The sequence below is a fragment of the Giraffa tippelskirchi genome, chromosome 1 (assembly GCF_054371585.1).
Source record: "Giraffa tippelskirchi isolate mGirTip1 chromosome 1, T2T-mGirTip1v1.2.pri, whole genome shotgun sequence".
Classification (NCBI taxonomy): Eukaryota; Metazoa; Chordata; class Mammalia; order Artiodactyla; family Giraffidae; genus Giraffa; species Giraffa tippelskirchi.
This window is the reverse complement of record NC_137275.1, coordinates 153426373-153446253: the sequence shown is the minus strand read 5'-3', so window position 1 is coordinate 153446253 and position 19881 is coordinate 153426373. Positions and strand designations below refer to the sequence as shown.

Here is a 19881-nt window from a genome sequence, read left to right as displayed (position 1 = left end):
TATTTTTGATTTCTTCTGTGATCCAGGAACAAAAGAAGGATGTCTACTCATGCTACTTTTATTCAACATAGTCTTGTAAGTATTAGCCATGACAATTTGAAAAGAGAAAATAATAAAAGGAATTGAAATTGGAAAAGAAGTAAAACTGTCACTGTTTGCAGATTACATGATATGATACACAGAAAATCCTAAAGATGCCACCAGAAGACTACCAGAGCTCATCAATTAATTCAACAAAGTTGTAGGATACAAAATTAATACTCAGAAATCTGTTGTATTTCTGTACAGCAACAACAAAACATCAGAAAGAGAAATCATAGAAACAACCTCATTTACCATGACACCAAAGATAATAAAATACTTCCTAATTGTCCTACACTGTTGGTAAGTATGTAAGTTGCTACAGTCACTATGTAGAGCAGTAATGGAGGTGCTATAAAAAACTAAAAATAGAGCTACCACATAATCCTGCAATCCCAGTAGTCCACTGCAGCACCATTTACAATAGCCAGGAGATGGAAGAAACCTAAATGTCCATCGACAGAAGAATGGATAAAGAACATGTAGTACATAAATACAACAGAATATTACTCAGGCATTAAAAAGAATGAAATAATGTCATTTGCAGCAACGTGGATGGACCTGGAAAGCATCACATTAAGTAAGTCAGAGAAAGACAATATCATATGATATTACTTATATCCAGAATCTGAAAAAAATATGCCACAAATAAAACTTATTTACAAAACAGAAACAGACTCACAGACAAAGAAGGAACTTATGCTTGCTGGGGGGACAGGTAGGTGGGAGGGATAGATTGGGAATTTGGGATTGACATGTATACACGGCTATATTAAAATAGATAACAAGGGTCTGCTGTAAAAAACTATATATAAACTTTAAAGTTTGTAGATTAAAAGTAAATAAAAAGGGAAAATACGAAATTAATACAAATAAGCCTTTCTGCTTTTAACACAATTGTTAAGGATTGTTTACATCAAAAAGCAGTTAAAATTGATAGTGTTCCTGCAAGAATACTGGAGTAGGTTGCCATTTCCTACTCCAGGGGATCTTTTCAACCCAGAGATCGAACCCATGTCTCTTGCATCTTCTGCATTGGCAGGCAGATTCTTTACCACTGCACCACCTGGGAAGCCCCTGTTTGAGCCTACTAGTCAGAAATTTAAAAATTCTTTTAAATAAATCTTAATGCTTGTCTAAAAAAATATCGGTAGTTTGATGGCATTTATTTTACTTGCTGAGAGAAAATATGGTAAATATTAGAATATAGTACATAGAATGACATCAAAATTATTTTAAAATTTTGTACAGCTGAGAAATTAGCTTCTGTTGTTATGCCTTTATGAGACTGCTATATGTGTTAGAGATGAATGCATACACACAGATCCATCTTAAGGTTCTTATAAGAAGCATCAGATTAGAAAAAAAGAAGAAAATGGTAAGTCTATGAGATAATGAATATGTTTAAAAACATCAAAATAATATGAATAATAATAATACTTTCACCATAGAGTTATTGTGAGGAACAAATAATATAATATATGCAAAGTATTTAAAACAATATTTGACAACAGTTGGGCTGGAGGAAGCACAAGCTGGAATCAAGATTGCCAGGAGAAATATCAATAACCGCAGATATGCAGATGACACCACCCTTATGGCAGAAAGTGAAGAAAAACTAAAGAGCCTCTTGATGAAAGTGAAAGAGGAGTGTGAAAAAGTTGGCTTAAAGCTCAAGATTCAGAAAACTAAGATCATGGCATCCGGTCCCATCACTTCATGGCAGATAGATGGGGAAACAGAGGAAATAGTGGCTGACTTTATTTTTCTGGGTTCCAAAATCACTGCAGATGGTGACTGCAGCCATGAAATTAAAAGACGCTTACTCCTTGGAAGGAAAGTTATGACCAGCCTAGATAGCATATTAAAAAGCATAGACATTACTTTGCCAACAAAGGTCCGTCTAGTCAAGGCTATGGTTTTTCCAGTAGTCATGTATGGATGTGAGAGTTGGACTATCAAGAAAGCTGAGCATCGAAGAATGGATGCTTTTGACTTGTGGTGTTGGAGAAGACTCTTGAGAGTCCCTTGGACTGCAAGAAGGTCCAGCCAGTCCATCCTAAAGGAGATCAGTCCTGGGTGTTCATTGGAAGGACTGATGTTGAAGGTGAAACTCCAATACTTTGGCCACCTGATGTGAAGAGCTGACTCATTGGAAAAGACCCTGATGCTGGGAAAGATTGAGGGCAGGAGAAGAAGGGGACGACAGAGGATGAGATGGCTGGATGGCATCACCGACTCGATGGACATGGGTTTGGGTGGACTCCGGGAGTTAGTGATGGACAGGGAGGCCTGGAGTGCTGCAGTTCATGGGGTTGCAAAGAGTTGGACACCACTGAGTGACTGAACTGAACTGAACGGATGTGCTTAGTAAATTTTGACATCTTATTGTCAAACCCCCCCCAAAACAGAATTGTTTCATCTTAAAGCAGAAGATTGCAATTTATGACTATAGGAGTCAATTTAGCTCTCAAGGTTTATATAATGTTTATGCTTTTTATGTTTGCTAAAGAGTAAAGTCAAAGTAAGACATGTTTATGGGTAAGAAAACTGCATCTTAGTGCTAATTAAATTTATCAGCATACAAATTTTAAAAAGAATAAACATAAGGGATAATTTTCTTCTGTGGATAATTCTTTATTTCAAAATAAGTCAGAAAATGGAAAGAGAAATAGAAGTCTTTCTTCCAATGTGAGTAATTTAAGAAAAAAAAAAAGCTATCCTGGATGATGTTTGTGTTTTTTATTAAAGATATAGTCCCTTGTTCATGTGGACAGATGAAAATAAAGTCAGTGCACAATAAAATGTTAATGGTGAGGCTATATATTCTTAGAATTCAGTCGCATATGCCAAAAAATTAATGAGACCTGTAGCATAATTTTTCTACCTTGTGGAACTATCTGATAAAGTAATGTGTGATGATAAATTGGATTTATGGCGAGATGCTAGATTCAATCTATGGTAGTAAATCTTCTAAACTAACTTCTCTTAGCCCACAAGCCAGATTCAATGTAGTGTTCAACAACTGTCCTTTGTATCAAACCCAATTTGACATATTTGTATCTCCCTGTAAAATTTTCTTTTATATGAGGTCACAAAGGGTTCACAGTAATACTTTGAAAAGAAATATTCTAAGGAAGGTAATTGAAAATCCCTTTCAAACACATTTCCTTACTTCAATATATATCTATTTACACGTTTAAGTTACATTACTTGATGCTTCATGTTTTTTTTTTCTTTACTTGGAATGCAGATAGATATTTCCAAATCAAATAAGATTTACTGCTAAAGAGCTTTTCAGTGAGGTGTACTTGCCTTTCCCTTAGGATTTGTCCTCCATACCAGTGACCATTAGTTGCTAAATTCAATGATATTTCATAAAGTCCCTGGCTTCAGAATATGCAAAAAAAAGAAAGAAAAAAGGGAAAAAGTTAGAAATTGGAACTACCTAGAGCTATCTGCCACAAGCCCACATGTATATTTCCACAATCTCTTGTGAGAAATTCTTAGTGTTTGCTTTTCATCAACTCATTTGTTGGTATCACGTATGTGTTGTTTTTCTATATATATATTGGGCTCCCCTGGTGGCTCAGATGGTAAAGAATCCACCTGCAATGCAGGAGACCTGGGCTCAGTCCCTGGGTTGGGAAGATACCCTGGAGGAGGGCATAGCAACCCATTCCAGTATTCTTGCCTGGAGAATCCTCATGGATAGAGGAGCCTGGAAGGTTACAGTCCATGGAGTCACAAATAGTCGGACACAACTGAGAGAATAAGTACATGTATATTAGTGGGCAACTCTGAGTCCTTATTGTGGCTATATTTAAACCAGTCACTGAAAATTCTCATTTCTCCCAAGTTCAGATTATACATATTGGAGTCAAGGTTCAGTAATTATTCAGTGACCACCCAACATATTTATATTTGGGTCTTAACTGCAAGAATACTTAAACACCAAATAAGAATCAGTAAAAATCAACAGTTTATGTAGGTATCTACTCTAACTCCTTAGATGATGAGCTCTGTTTTGTTTTGTTCTGATATGTTATTTTTTGTGAGATGTAATGTATATGCATTACCAACCCAATGGACATGAATTTGAGCAAACTCTGGGAGAGAGTGAAGGACAGGGAAGCCTGGCGTGCTGCAGTCCATGTGAACACAAACTGTCAGATATGACTTAGCTGCTGAACAACAACAACAACAATGTATATGCAATTTAGATATTTTCAAAACAGACAAAATAGACAAGATATTTAAAAATAGACAAGGGTTTTAAATAATAATGATTCGGGAAATATGACCTATTTGAAAAAAGAATAATCCTATAATATATAAGGAGGTAGGAAAACCTTTATAGATATAAATGTCAAAAATACATAGTGAGAATTATTCAACTCTTCCAAACTCATATTAACAGACAATAGATTTTTATTAATTTTCTTTACACTGAGATTTTTAGGACACATGATATTATTGTTTAAAATCTAGCAATCAAGGAAACACAGTAGCTCAATAAAATGAATTATTTCACTAGAGACAAGATACACATCAACTATGGCAACTATATAGAATATCTAAAAAATGATTAATGCTAAAGGTATTTTTTTGGTCAAGTAGTGAAATACCCTCTCTAATTCCATGAAAAATAATATCAAAGACAAAACAAAAGACCTAAAAGAAACTTTCAGTTCTAATATAGAAAAGTGAAATTGTCCTGTGATTTTGGAAACACTATGCTCACAAAATTTTCCTACGTAAATTTTTTTTTTCCTAATCAACCAATTTTCCTTAAATATTTTTTCCTTTATTAAATATTAACTACGATAAAGATACTTCACTCACAGAAATTATAACATAGTAAGATAAATTGTATATTAACATAGATAAACAAAACAAAAGACAGAAAATAAAAAATTTTTTAAGAGAAGTACAAACCAGCTGCTACTGGGCTGGAGGAGTGGAAAGTGGAGTTTGACTAAGAAAATCAAACTTTAGGTTCGATTTTCTTAAGAAAGTTTTAACTTAAAAGGGAAAAGGTATTCAGGATTTCCTAAATGATCAGTAAGTTAAGTGCCTTGGTGAGAAGGTATTTCATATGAAGAAAAGAAACAAAAGGGAAAGAGAGCAAAAAAGCATCAGAAACTAAAACATTCTTATGGGATGGAGTGGGGATTAATTATAGGAGAGCAATATTAGCTAAGGCCACAAAGATAAATTATAGCCACAACACAGAAGGCCTTGTCCTTTGAGAAGGTGTTGGAATGTCTTTGAGTTCCAATCATTCATTTTGAAGAACTTCAGCAGAAGAGGAACATTCTTGGAATCACCTTTGTTTAGGCAGGAGCACAGAGAAGCTAGAAACTAGGAAACTCAGGAGAAAGCATCTGCATGAGGAACAATGAAGTAAAGGAAGGCCTTAAACTGTGGTTGTGGCTGCAGAACTGGAAAGAACAAATACATGTAAAAAATATATAGAAAATTCATCCACACTGGACTCACTAACCACAAGAAATGGAAAAGGAGAGAAAAGTTGAAGTATGTTTAGAATTTGTTTTGCATGACTGGAAAAAAAAAATTACTGTAAGACAGTGGCTTCCCAAGTGGCTGAGAAGGTAAAGCATCTGCCCACAATGTGGGAGACTCAGGTTCGATCCTCAGGTCAGAAAGATCCCCTGGAGAATAGAACGACTACCCACTCCAGTATACTACCTGGAGAATCTCAGGACAGAGGAGCCTGGTAGGCTTCACCAAGAGTTAGACACTGTTGAGAGACTAACACTCTTACTTTTCACTTTCATAAGATAGTGAGTCAGTGGTAAAGCCTGGCTTAAGAGCAGGGGTTGATAAGATGGTACATAATTTGGGAAATACTAATACAACAGTCAAAAACATTGTGCCTGAAGGAACTATAGGTACCAGAAGCACAGCTGTAAAGTCAAGATAAGATGGGCAGTGTGAGGAAGTGAAAACAAGTGAGGTCTAATTTCCAGAATTGTGGTGCTAAAAAAAGAGCAAAGAGAGAAGATTTTGAACAGGTGGTAGGGTCTTAATGAGCTTGCTTGTTTGATGTTTTAAGAGCAGGTAAACCAAAGTGAAAAGAGACATATTTATTCAAAAGTGGAAAGAGACAGAGAGGGTAATACCAAGAATTCCATAAAGATTATTAAGAACACAATGTCCAGAGGGTGAGATATCCAAATTTAAGTCAAGATAAGCCTTTAGAAAAATGAAAGTTGATTTACTATCTTTCAACACAGGAGAAAGGATGTGAAGATACAAGGACAGCCTGGGATGGAAATGTAAGAAGTTAAGAGTCACAGTGGACAACTTTGACCTAACAATGTGGCAGAGTGTGTCATCTTTTAAATATGTGGAGGGGACAGAGGTGCAGAAGGAGATGGAGTTTTAAAGAAAATGGAAAAGGTCTGAAATTGCAGCTCTGTGGATGTTCAAGAAAGTAAGGAAGAGACAAATGTAAGAACTATTAAGCAGCAGTGCTGGTTTGGCTGAACTTTTTATTAAAACAATTCCTTTGCAGTGACAACCATTACAGAGCTAAAAGATGAAGTATTTTGAAATCGTCCACTTTTACGAACCGATATACTTTCTAAAGACTTCAAGAATATCAAATAGTTGTAGTAAAAATACTATACTCTAGATTAAAACAAATCATAAAAGTGCTCTTTTCAAACTGAGGAGCAAGGCATTATTAAATAAAATATGACTTAAGTGTGTCTAAGTGAAGTTGTTAGACATTTTGTATACAAGGCAAGAAGCCACTACACTTGATGTTTGATTTATTTGCAAGAAAATCTGCTGCCCTAATCACCTTTAAACCTCAGGAGACTTATGCATATCAAAGAGACAAACTGTTTTAATATCATACATGTTTAAAAGGAAACTCTGTGAATCCATGAAGAGAGTGATTATTTTGCAAACAACCACAGTGACATCTTTAGAAATCATGGGGCTTAATGCTTATGCAATAACACACTAGCCATAACTATAAACTTCCATGTATACAGAATATGGAAGGAAATCTATATATGTATAAGCAAACACACCATGTACTGCAAAGGGTATTAAGTAAGATGATTTCTCCCATTATCCTCTTGTAAATCTAAGCACTCCAATACAACAATAATCTGCCTACATAGGTGTTGAGAATTAGTAGTTCAGAAAGAAAATTCTTATAAATTTTCATTCTATGTGTCCTAGCAGGACAATTTCTGTAACAGAAATAGCTTTTAAAAAGAAGGGTCCTTTTTTCTAGATTTCCTGATGCCCAAAAAGGTATTTTACCTTCATTGGCAGATAAAAGGAGGTCCATTTGAGCTTATGGGGCAACATACTGAAGTATTCTGGGTAGCTAATCTAGCTGCCTTCACATGAGCGCATGATACACAGAGAAAGAAATGCTGTGGGAATTAATCTGCAGACTCTCTGTATGTTAGGCCCACTGCATTGTCGTTCAGATCCTGTGCTTTCATCAACTTTGGTTGAAGGTACTTTTATGTACTCATATGCTACTCTTAATCCTCTTGTTTTTTCCACAGAGATACACCTCCCTCTGAACATTGTGGCTTCTAAGGGGCTTGGGAAAAATATGGATGATACTTCCACTATCAGGTATTTTGCCAGTATTTTTAGAAATCCACTCCTTCTTCCTTACAAATCTCCTTTCATCATTCTCACCTTCATTTCTCAGCCTTACACATTTCACATTTTTGAGCACTGAGAAGCAACAGTATAACTAATCAAACTACATACAAATATTTACTTGTCTTTAGCTCTTAACAAAGAGAGGGTTACAGAAAAGTCCATGCATTAGGTCCTAGGTAGCAGAGATGCTTCATACCAGTGAGGTATCTGACCAGAGTAAGAGCTTCTGACCTACTTCCCAGAACTGGCTTCCTCATTCTTCAAGTGAGAAGATTAGACTTGATGTTTTCTAACTATTCTTTCCTGCTCTGTTACTTCATGTAAGTTAGTATAAGAGGCATACTGGTTCATGTAAAAGACAATGGAAAATAGCTGGGCTATTCTGACTTTACATTAATAGAGAAACTAGATCCAGCACAAGTTGGGTTCTGAGGATGGTGAGAGCATCCTTTCAGTTTCAGAAACTGACTCACATATCTCGGGATAACTTCAGAGCAGACCATTGTATTAGGTAAAGTGTGTGTATATATAAATGTGTGGGCATATATGTCCTATTTTTCTCATAAATGAGAAGACAGAGGCCAAAATATTTTAACTCAGTTGAGGGTTACATGCAGTACCAGAACTGAACTTGGATTACATATTCAAGTCTTTCTGACCCTTACAATAGCATTAATTTGACTTCATTGCTCTACTGTGACAAAATGCTATGGAGAAACTCCTGAAAGTCTTGAGTCTTGCAAAACAGATAACCCATAATTAGAGAGTTGGGGTAGCCTGAATCTTGGAACACTAGCCAGACAGTGGACAACACAGAGGTGTATTTCTGTCTATATAGACAGCCACAGCTTTTACTTTTCCCTGCCAGGATAAAAGTTACAGGAAATTTCACAGTGGTTCTAAGGACCCTTGAGATCATGTTCCCTCTTGAGATCATAAAAGTCAGGTGAGCACAAAATACAATATTTGCTGAAGAATGGCTCATTGAGACACACAAAAAATATAAACAATAGCAAGTAGATAAACTTGCAACTATTAATGGACAACTTACATATATTTCACACTGTTTTTACAAACTTTACATGTACGGTTTGATTTCTTTTTCACAACTATCTACTAAAATGAAAATTATTTTCATTCTTACTTTACATATTATAATACTAGAGCTCAGAAATTTTAATTTACTTGGTCAAGGAGACAGCCTAATAACTGGCAGATGGAGACAAGAGCCTACCTTTGCTCCTCTTCCAATCCTATGCTCTGCTCATGGCATCAAAATCATACCGAAGGGCATCTTGCATACTTAAGAGAGCTCATTCTCTCCAGTAAGGTAAAGAGGATCCTCTAATCACATTATCATCTTCTACTAATATTTCGTACTTTTCTAAATTTAGAATTTTGCTAAATGTTTCATTAACTTAGTAATCTTTCTACTTAATGGAAATACTGCTCACTCATATCTTATTAAGCTTAAAAAGAAAATCAACATGATTTAAAAATGCCTCATGTATTTGCCACATGGAAAGATGTATGCTTAACTTCCTTATCTAATTGTCATATTAGTTCACTGCTGGGAACTAGGAGCAATCTGTAATCTTGAAGTCATGCTATTTGTCAATAATTCAGAGAGATTTTAAGAATGTGCACCACAATTATTTATTGCTTTATCCAAAGCCCTCCAGAATTTATACTCTCTAATCTGTAGTATATATTCTTTAAGTATGCAAAAAGTAAGAGAGGAGTCCAATTTCAGTTCAAATTAAGCTATTGCCCTTGGAAAGAACTGTATCATTAAAGTTTGATCATATATTTTGCTGTCATGTTGTTTGGATAATGTACTTTCCTCCACCCATGCACTGATCAGTTTGTAGTAATTATTTAAAACCATTCTATTGGTGTTTGCTGGTATGAAATATTTGATATAGAACACTTAAGATTTCAATAAATGTGTCTTCTGCCTTACCATTGAGAGAGTCAATTCCTAGGCAGGCTGATAAGAAGTCCAGGGGTGCCAAGGAGAGAGGGGTCTGGGGTTCTCGAGGAGGAAGAAAGGAGAAACGTTTTATTTCCTTCTACATTCCTTAGTCTTACTCACAAAAAACATTTTTATCTTTAAGCCTCAACTGATGATTACAAAACAAACAACTCAGTTTAAACTCTGCACTAACGATTATATAACAATAACGTATCCTGCTTGAGGACAGTTCAATTCAGTCGCTCAGTCGTGTCCGACTCTTTGCGACCCCAAAAATCGCAGCATGCCAGGACTCCCTGGCCAACACCAACTCCCAGAGTTTACCCAAATTCATATCCATCAAGTCGGTGATGCCATCCAGCCATCTCATCCTCTGTCATCCCCTTCTCCTCCTGCCCCCGATCCTTCCCAGCATTAGGGTCTTTTCCAATGAGTCAACTCTTCTAATGAGGTGGCCAAAGTATTGGAGTTTCAGCTTCAACATCAGTCCTTCCAATGAACACTCAGGACTGATCTCCTTTAGGATGGACTTGCTGGATCTTCTTGCAGTCCAAGGGACTCTCAAGAGTCTTCTCCAACACCACAGTTCAAAAGCATCAATTCTTCGGCGCTCAGCTTTCTTCACAGTCCAACTCTCACATCCATACTTGACTACTGGAAAAATCATAGCCTTGACTAGACGGACCTTTGTTGGCAAAGTAATGCCTCTGCTTTTAAATATGCTATCTAGGTTGGTCATAACCTTCTTTCCAAGGAGCAAGTGTCTTTTAATTTCATGGCTGCAATCACCATCAGCAGTGATTTTGGAGCCCCAAAAAATAAAGTCTGACACTTTTTCCACTGTTTCCCCATTTATTTCCCATAAAATGATGGGACCACATGCCATGATCTTAGTTTTCTGAATGTTGAGCTCTAAGCCAACTTTTTCACTCTCCTCTTTCACTTTCATCAAGAGGCTCTTTAGTTCTTCTTCACTTTCTGCCATAAGGGTGGTGTCATCTGCATATCTGAGGTTATTGATATTTCTCCCGGCAATCTTGATTCCAGCTTGTGCTTCTTCCAGCACAGCGTTTCTCATAATGTACTCTGCATATAAGTTAAATTAGCAGGGTGACAATATACAGCCTTGACGTACTCCTTTTCCTATTTGGAACCAGGCTATTGTTCCATGTCCAGCTCTAACTGTTGCTTCCTCACCTGCATACAGGTTTCTCAAGAGACAGGTCAGGTGGTTGGTATCCCCATCTCTTTCAGAATTTTCCACACTTTATTGTGATCCACATAGTCAAAGGCTTTGGCGTAGTCAATAAAGCAGAAATAGATGTTTTTCTGGAACTCTCTTGCTTTTTCGATGATCCAGCAGATGTTAGCAATTTGATCTCTGGTTCCTCTGTCTTTTCTAAAACCAGCTTGAACATCTGGAAGTTCACAGTTCATGTATTACTGAAGTCTGGCTTGGAGAATTTTGAGCATTACTTTACTAGCATGTGATATCAGTGCAATTTTATGGTAGTTCAAGCATTCTTTGGCATTTCTTTTCTTTGGGATTGGAATGAAAACTGACCTTTTCCAGTCCTGTGGCCACAGCTTAGTTTTCCAAATTTGCTGGCATATCGAGTGCAACACTTTCACAGCATCATCTTTCAGGATTTGAAATAGCTCAACTGGAATTCCATCACCTCCACTAGCTTTGTTCACAGTGATGCTTTCTAAGGCCCACTTGACTTCACATTCCAGGATGTCTGGCTCTAGGTGAGTGATCACACCATTGTGATTATCTGGGTCATGAAGATTTTTTTGTACAGTTCTTCTGTGTATTCTTGCCACCTCTTCTTAATATCTTCTGTTTCTATTAGGTCCATACCATTCCAATCCTTTATTGTGCCCATCTTTGCATGAAATGTTCCCTTGGTATCTCTAATTTTCTTGAAGAGATCTCTAGTCTTTCCCATTCAATTGTTTTCCTCTATTTCTTTGCATTGATCATTGAGGAAGGCTTTCTTATCTCTCCTTGCTATTCTTTGGAACTCTGCATTCAGATGGGAATATCTTTCCTTTTCTCCTTTGCTTTTCGCTTCTTTTATTTTCACAGCTATTTGTAAGGCCTCCTCAGATAGCCATTTTGCTTTTTTGCATTTCTTTTCCATGAGGATGGTCTTGATCCTTGTCTCCTGCACAATGTCACAAACCTCTGTCCATAGTTCATCAGGCACTCTGTCTATCAGACCTAGTCCCTTAAATCTATTTGTCATTTCCACTGTATAATCATAAGGGATTTGATTTAGGTCATACCTGAATGGTCTACTGGTTTTACCTATTTTCTTCAATTTAAGTCTGAATTTGGCAATAAGGAGTTCATGATCTGAGCCACAGTCAGCTCCCAGTCTTGTTTTTACTGCCTGTATAGAGCTTCTCCATCTTTGGCTGCAAAGAATATAATCACCTGATTTCGGTGTTGACCATCTGGTGATGTCCATGTGTAAAGTCTTTCCTTGTGCTGTTGGAAGAGGGTGTTTGCTATGACCAGTGCGTTCTCTTGGCAAAACTCTATTAGACTTTGTCCTGCTTCATTCTGTACTCCAAGGCCAAGTTTGCCTGTTACGCCAGGTGTTTCCTGACTTGCTACTTTTGCATTCCAATCCCCTATATTGAAAAGGACTTCTTTTTTGGGTGTTAGTTCTAAAAGGTCTTGTAGTTCTTCATAGAACTGTTCAAGTTCAGCTTCTTCAGCATTCCTGGTCGGGGCATAGTCTTGGATTACCATGATATTGAATGGTTTGCCTTGGAAACGAACAGAAATGATTCTGTCGTTTTTGAGATTGCATCCAAGTACTGAATTTCAGACTCTTTTGTTGACCATGATGGCCACTCCATTTCTTCTAAGGGATTCCTGCCCACAGTAGTAGATATAGTGATCATCTGAGTTAAATTCACCCATTCCAGTCCATCTCAGTTCTCTGATTCCTAGAATGTTGACGTTCACCCTTGCCATCTCCTGTTTGACCACTTCCAATTTGCCTTGATTCATTGACCTAACATTCCAGATTCCTATGCAATATTGCTCTTTATAGCATCAGACTTTGCTTCTATCACCAGTCACATCCACAACTGGGTGTTGGTTTTGCTTTGGTCCATCCCATCATTCTTTCTGGAGTTATTTCTCCACTGATCTCCAGTAGCATACTGGGCACCTAACAACCTGGGGAGTTCATCTTTCAGTGTCCTATCTTTTTGCCTTTTCACACTGTTCATGGGGTTCTCAAGGCCAGAATACTGAAGTGGTTTGCTATGCCCTTCTCCAGTGGACCACATTCTGTCAGACCCGTCTGTCTTGGGTGGCCCCACATGGCATGTCTTAGTTTTATTTAGTTAGACAAGGCTGTGGTCCGTGTGATGAGATTGGCTAGTTTTCTGTGATTTTAGTTTCAGTGTGTCTGCCCTCTGGTGCCCTCTCACAACACCTACCGTCTTACTTGGGTTTCTCTTACCTTGGATGTGTGGTATCTCCCCATGGCTGCTCCAGCCAAGCGCAGCGATGCTCCTTACCTCAGACAAGGGGTATCTACTCAAGACGGCCCCTCCTGACCTTGAATTTGGAGTAAGTCCTTTTGGCCCTCCTGTGCCCACGCAGCCACGCTCCTTGTAGGTGGCGTAGCTCCTCTCGGCCGTGCCCCCGACCTCCGGCCCTTGGTAGCTCCTCTCGGCCCTGCCCCCTGCCTTGGGCACGGGGTAGCTTCTCTCAGCTACGCTTCTGTGTGGATCTGTTGCAGCTGCTGCACTTCTTGAGGACAGTTCCTAAAAAAACCCTTCTGGCTAATCCTGTTATCTTAAAATGTAAATTATGGGAGTGGGTCTAGTAAGATCTTTATAACCTCCTGAAAGATTGAGGACAGGAGGAGAAGGGGACAACAGAGGATGAGATGGTTGGATGGCATCATCGACTCGATGGACATGAGTTTGGGTGGACTCCAGGAGTTGGTGATGGACAGGGAGGCCTGGCATGCTGCGGTTCATGGGGTCACAAAGAGTCAGACACGACTGAGCGACTGAACTGAACCTCCAGACATTCTTCTGATTCATTGTAATAACTAATTAAAAAGTACATAACTCCATTGCTAACACTAGTAAGGGGGCACTCTTTCTGCCCCCTTCTGATGTCTATGTCAGAAGCCTTCTCTATATCTTTTATCTTTAATAAAACTATATTACACAAAAGCTCTGAGCAATCAAGCCTCTTCTCTGGCCCTGAATTGAACTCTCCTCTGGAGGCCAAGAATCCCAGTGTCTTTTGTGGTTCAGCAACAACCTTTCACCATTGTCTTACTCAACTGTTGGCTGTTGTTGTTGGAGCACTTAATGGTCTTTGATAAGAAAATAATGGTTACTTATTTAAGATTCCAACATCTCTGAATTGCTCTGAACACATTCAATTTACAAAAATCTATTTGTATTCAGAGAGGTCAAAATGTGTGTTCCTGACACACCTTTAATTCACTAAAGGATATGATAAGTGCCATTCAACAACACCTGATAAATTATTTTCCAGTTTACTGAAGTTAGGAATGTTTAAATGTTTTTAATTCATCATTTTAAGAGGTTGTAAAAGTATATTTATATTGTTATTTCTGACAAATTTGACTCAGTACATGGTTTAAAACATCTCAAACAGCAAAATATTCATTAATTTAACAAATAGGAGTCTCAGATACTCATGATCAAAACAATGTTTAAAGGTGTTCTGGAGCCAAGGGAAAACTAAATCATTGTTCTGCTTGATTAGTTCCATTTGCTTACTTCTTCTGTTCACTAGAGGATTAGTTTATGAAATGTCTGTGGCCTGCAATTAACAGAAGCCATCATTCTATTTTACATGATAAAATAAGTCCTATGACATTTATGGCTTTTTTTCAATAGTGAAATGGAGTTTAGCATAGCAGTGAGAGCCTTAAGCAGACCTCCTGACTTAGAATTTTGACTCTTCCACATCCCACTTTGTGATCTTGCCCATGTCTCCACTACAGGTCATCATCTGAAAACCGGGGATTAAAATAGTATCTACCTACCTGATACTGCCCTTTAAACAATTAAATTCAGCTGGACTATTCTGTACCTGGATCAGTGGGTGACACATAGAAAGTTCTTAAAATGTCCCTATTATTTTTACATTTAAATGTGCAAAAGGTTTTCACTAATAGAATGGCTTTCAAAGGATTTATGTGTATTTTCCAATAGAAAGTAGGTCCACTTTCATTTCCTATTCTTAATATCAATGCTTTCTTAGCCTTTATATTAAGGTTTAAGGATTGTTTTACTAGATTGTTCTTGAATGGCAACTGGAACATTCATCTTATTAAAATTAAACAAAACTAAACTCGACCCTAGTTATGTTCTGGATACTACAAGGATTTCACAGTATCAGTTTAAGGTATTATTTCACAGCTAACACTTTATTATTTTTTTCTCTGAGAAGAAAATAAACAGAAATAAAGCATACCCAAGAGCAAAATAGGTCTTTCTGATAAGCTTCTGAGTTCAAAATCTCTAATATCTCTTTTTATATCCTTTCTAATTTACAATTTTTATTTCATCAATGATATTAGTGTAAGAAACTACCAGTTCAAGAGCATTTTCAAAGTCCTTCAAAGAAACCTCATTAATGTATTCTTATATTCAAACAGGAGAATGCATACAAAAATCTGTATTCCATAGAACATGTAGATTTACATGTGAATTTTTCTTTAATTATTAACTATTCAATAAATGTCCAAACTTTAAACCTTACAATATCCAGGTATCTTTCAGCTTAACTTATAAAGTATATGTCTATAAAAATTCTATGTTACTCATTACTAATAACTTGAATTTTTATATATTAGAATTAGTTAGGAGATAATATCTACTATGAGAAAATTACTGTATGAATTTTCATTTTTGCTTCCAAAATATTTACTGCAATCAAGAGACAGTTAAGCAATAAAAGAGTAAAGTGTATATGTTTAGTAAAAAGGCCTTTTTGCAATGACTACACTTACAAAGCAGGAAGAGAATGGGTCCCCAGAGAAGTGAGGGCAGGAATATTCACAGATATAAGAACGCTTCTAGGACAGAATGTTCTCAGAGTTGGTGAAGGAGTAGGGTTTCAAAAAGGAAAGCAAAATAGAAACAAAGGAGAATACTAAGGATTCAATTAACCAAAAGAGTTTAAGAAAAAAAAAAAAAGGAAAAGTCATTAATGAGCTTCAAAAGAGCACTTTCTTTTAGAACTGGGGAAAAATCCAAATGGAGAAAATAAAAAAGACTAAGTGGGCAGTGAAGAAATAAAGTAAGCATAACTTAATTTAGTAAGCATTCTCCAATTACGTCTGTATGCTCTTGCAATTTCCAAATTTCCAAACCCTCCCTTCTCTCTTGCTGTTCACACCTTTCTTAACTCAACCTGCTTTCCTTCTATTTGTTTGCTTTAGATGCCCACATAAATAAGTCTTCTGGAAGCTAAAATCAAAGAGATTCAAGAAACTGCAGGAGACTCATATACATAGTTACTTAAGCAACTCCATGAGGCAGGCATTTCCTAAGAAGTCCCATGTCGAAAATACTGCTTGTTGAGTGTTAAACCCATTGCTCACAAACATAGCAGTTTGGACCCTGCAGGAGACTCACATACATAGTTACTTAAGCAACTCCATGAGGCAGGCATTTCCTAAGAAGTCCCATGTCTAAAATACTGCTTGTTGAGTGTTAAACCCATTGCTCACAAACATAGCAGTTTGGAACCTGACATCAGTTATTTTTTTTGGTTTTAGAACTTTTGCTCTTAGTTTTTTAAGATAGGCTATCTCAAAACTACAGACTAATTTCCAAAGTCTTTTAGTGACTCAATTCTATATTTTCTGAAAATAAGCATAAAAGATGCTGACCACCAATCTTCAGCGCCCTATGATGGAGGAAATACCTTGTCATTTGAGTTTGTTTTAAATGAAAGATTAGCAAACTATATTTAGCAAACAAATGTCCATCACTCAATATCCAGAATCTAGTTACCAGGATTCTTGTTTTATCATTTCAAGTATTTAGTCATAAAGGCCACATTTTATTTCCTCACTTTCCTGAGTATCTGCCACCTATTCCCAACAACAGTTGTAACTGCCCTCCTCTGTTCCTCTCTTATATCCCTAACCTGCTGATGGTTTTGGGGAAGAAAACAGGACTTTACAGTCTGATCATGAAAATAAATGTTCTCCAAGCTCCACAAGTCATAGAAACTCTTCAGGATTTTTTTCCATCTAATGTTGATTTCCTGTCCTTTATCATCACCAAATGTAGCTATATCAAGACAAACTATTCTCAATAACCATTTCCACCATTCCTACCACTGCTATTCAAGTAACATGCTTCCTACTTGATTGAAAAGCTATAAACCATTAGAAGATATCTTCTCTTTCTTCCACTGTAAATGTATTCCACATATTCAATGTCATCTCTCCCAGCATTCCTGACTTAGAATATGTGTCCATACTGAAGCTTTATTCTTTACGCTATGATTTCTAGCCTCACATGGGATGCTGCATCAACACCCATCTTTTTGGTTCTTCTTTTTACATTTATTTGCCTTCATGTACCTAAACAATGGGCTTCCTAGGTGGTGCTAGTACTAAAGAACCCACCTGCCAATGCAGGAGATAAGAGAGATGAGGGTTCAATCCCTGGATCAGGAAGATGCCTTGAAGGAGGGCATGGCAATCCACTCTAGTATTCTTGTCTGGAGAATCCCATGGGCTGAGGAGCCTGGTGGTTAGTCTATGGTCTGTAGGGTTGCAAAGAGTCAGACACGACTGAAGTGACTTAGCATGCACACAGACACACACCTAAACAAGGCATGCATCTGTTTTTAATTATAAAATGTTTTATATTGATCTTATTTTCTTGTCATACATATGAAAGCATAGAGAGTTGTTGTGAGGATTAAATAAAATAAAATGATAAAAGACTCTGATGTTGAGAAAGATTGGAGGCAAAAGGAGAAGGGAATAGCAGAAGATGAGGTGGTTGGATGGCATCACCAAATCAATGGACTTGAATTTGAGCAAACTCTGGGAGATACTGAGGTACAGGGAAGCCTGGGATGCTGCAGTACATGAGGTTGCAAAGAGTCGGACAGGGCATAGTGACTGAACAACAACAACAGTAAAAGGTGAGAAATTAAAGGTTGAAAGGTGCACAGGAATGCTTCTAAAGTAGTTTTTCCAGCTTTCTTTTTTTTTTTTAAATACATTATTCATTAAAAGTCCCAGTCTCTTCCTATAGTCAAATTGCCAACATCTGTTGTTTCATTGAAAAAGCTAGAGAGTTCCAGGAAAACATCTATTTCTGCTTTATTGACTATGCCAAAACCTTTGATTGTGTGGATCACAATAAACTGTGAAAAATTGTTAAAGTGATGGGAATACCAGACTACCTGACCTGCCTCCAGAGAAATCTGTATGCAGGTCAGGAAGCAACAGTTAGAATTGGACATGGAACAACAGACTGGTTCCAAATAGGAAACAGAGTATGTCAAGGCTACATATTGTCACCCTGCTTATTTAACTTATATGCAGAGTACATCATGAGAAATGCTGGGCCGGATGAAGTACAAGCTGGAATCAAGATTGCTGGGAGAAATATCAATAACCTCAGATATGCAGATGACACCACTCTTATGGCAGAAAGCGAAGAAGAACTAAAGAGCCTCTTGATGAAAGTGAAAGGAGAGTGAAAAAGTTGGCTTAAAGCTCAACATTCCAAAAACTAAGATCATGGCATCTGGTCCCATCACTTCATGGCAAACAGATGGGGAACAATGGAAACAGTGACAGACTTTATTTTGGGGGCTCCAAAATCACTGCAGATGGTGACTGCAGCCATGAAATTAAAAGACGCTTGCTCCTTGGAAGAAAAGTTATGACCAACCTAGACAGAATATTAAAAAAGCAGAGACATTACTTTGCCAACAAGGGTCCATCTAGTCAAGGGTATGGTTTTATCAGTAGTCATGTATGGATGTGAGAGTTGGACTACAAAGAAAGCTGAGCGCCGAAGAATGGATGGTTTTGAACTGTGGTGTTAGAGAAGACTCTTGAGAGTTCCTTAGACAGCAAGGAGATCCAACCAGTCCATTCAAAAGGAAATCAGTCCTGAATATTCATTGGAAGGACTGATGCTGAAGCTGAAACTCCAAAACTTTGGCCACCTGATGCGAAGAGCTGACTCATTTGAAAAGACCCTGATGCTGGGAAAGATTAAAGGTGGGAGGAGAAGGGGATGACAGAGGTTGAATGGTTGGATGGCATCACCAACTTGATGGACAAGAGTTTGAGTAAGCTCCAGGAGTTGGCGATGGACAGGGAAGCCTGGTGTACTGCAGTCCATGGAGTCACAAAGAGTCGGACATGACAGAGACTGAACTGAACTTCCCATACTCCAACTAACCGTTTTGTTGTCACTGGTTTTCTATCTCCCTCCTTTGTAGGAAATCTTTTCATTCAAAGCTAACCAGTGATCTTGTTGAAGACTGACTATTTTCTGTTTTACTTAGAACCTCTTCACAATGCTGGCCATTGCTTTCTAAAAACATATCTTCTTATTAAGCCTGGGTAAAGCAATTCTTGTTTTCCTTCTATTCCTCTACTTCAGTTATACTAGTTCTTTCTTCTTTTAACTCTTAAAAAACCTATCAGGCACCAAGTTCAGTGTTTAGTTCTATTCCTCCCCTTGGAAATCTCATGCACTCAACTCTCAACTTAAGCAGAAATTTCTGTCTCTACACGTTTTGTCCTGATCTCCTTAAAATTGATACTTGAACATCCAAAGATCTTTTGGACATCTTCACACAGAGGCACCAGCCACACTTTACTCAACATCAACAATTTAACCCTGCAATCACCTAGGATTGTACCTCACTGTAGTTTTTTACTTCTACTTTTTTTCTGCCTCCCACTCACTCACAATCCCAACCACTGTCTCTCTCTCTCTCTTTCCTTTTCCCTCTGCCATGTTCAGTCCACCACTTGGATAGATACTTCATGGGAAGCATTCATCTTTTGGTTTGGGCCAATAAACCACTGCTCACTAGCTTGTTCAACATTCGCATGGTATAAATTCTTCTTCAGCACTCATTTATA

At 37.5% G+C, this 19881-nt stretch overlaps 1 long non-coding RNA gene across 2 annotated transcripts in view; it reads left to right on the top strand.

Moving 5' to 3' along the window:
• Positions 1-5419: 5419 nt before the first annotated feature.
• The window catches only part of LOC145506051 (uncharacterized), a 52524-nt gene continuing 38062 nt past the window's right edge, over positions 5420-19881 (top strand). The window contains exons 1-3 of one of the 2 annotated variants that reach the window (XR_014053722.1): positions 5420-5619; positions 6342-6558; positions 7641-7713. This is a non-coding gene — a long non-coding RNA (uncharacterized LOC145506051). Of the gene's footprint in view, positions 5697-6341; positions 6559-7640; positions 7714-19881 lie in introns of both variants that reach the window. The other variant, XR_014053591.1, reaches the window with a different exon arrangement.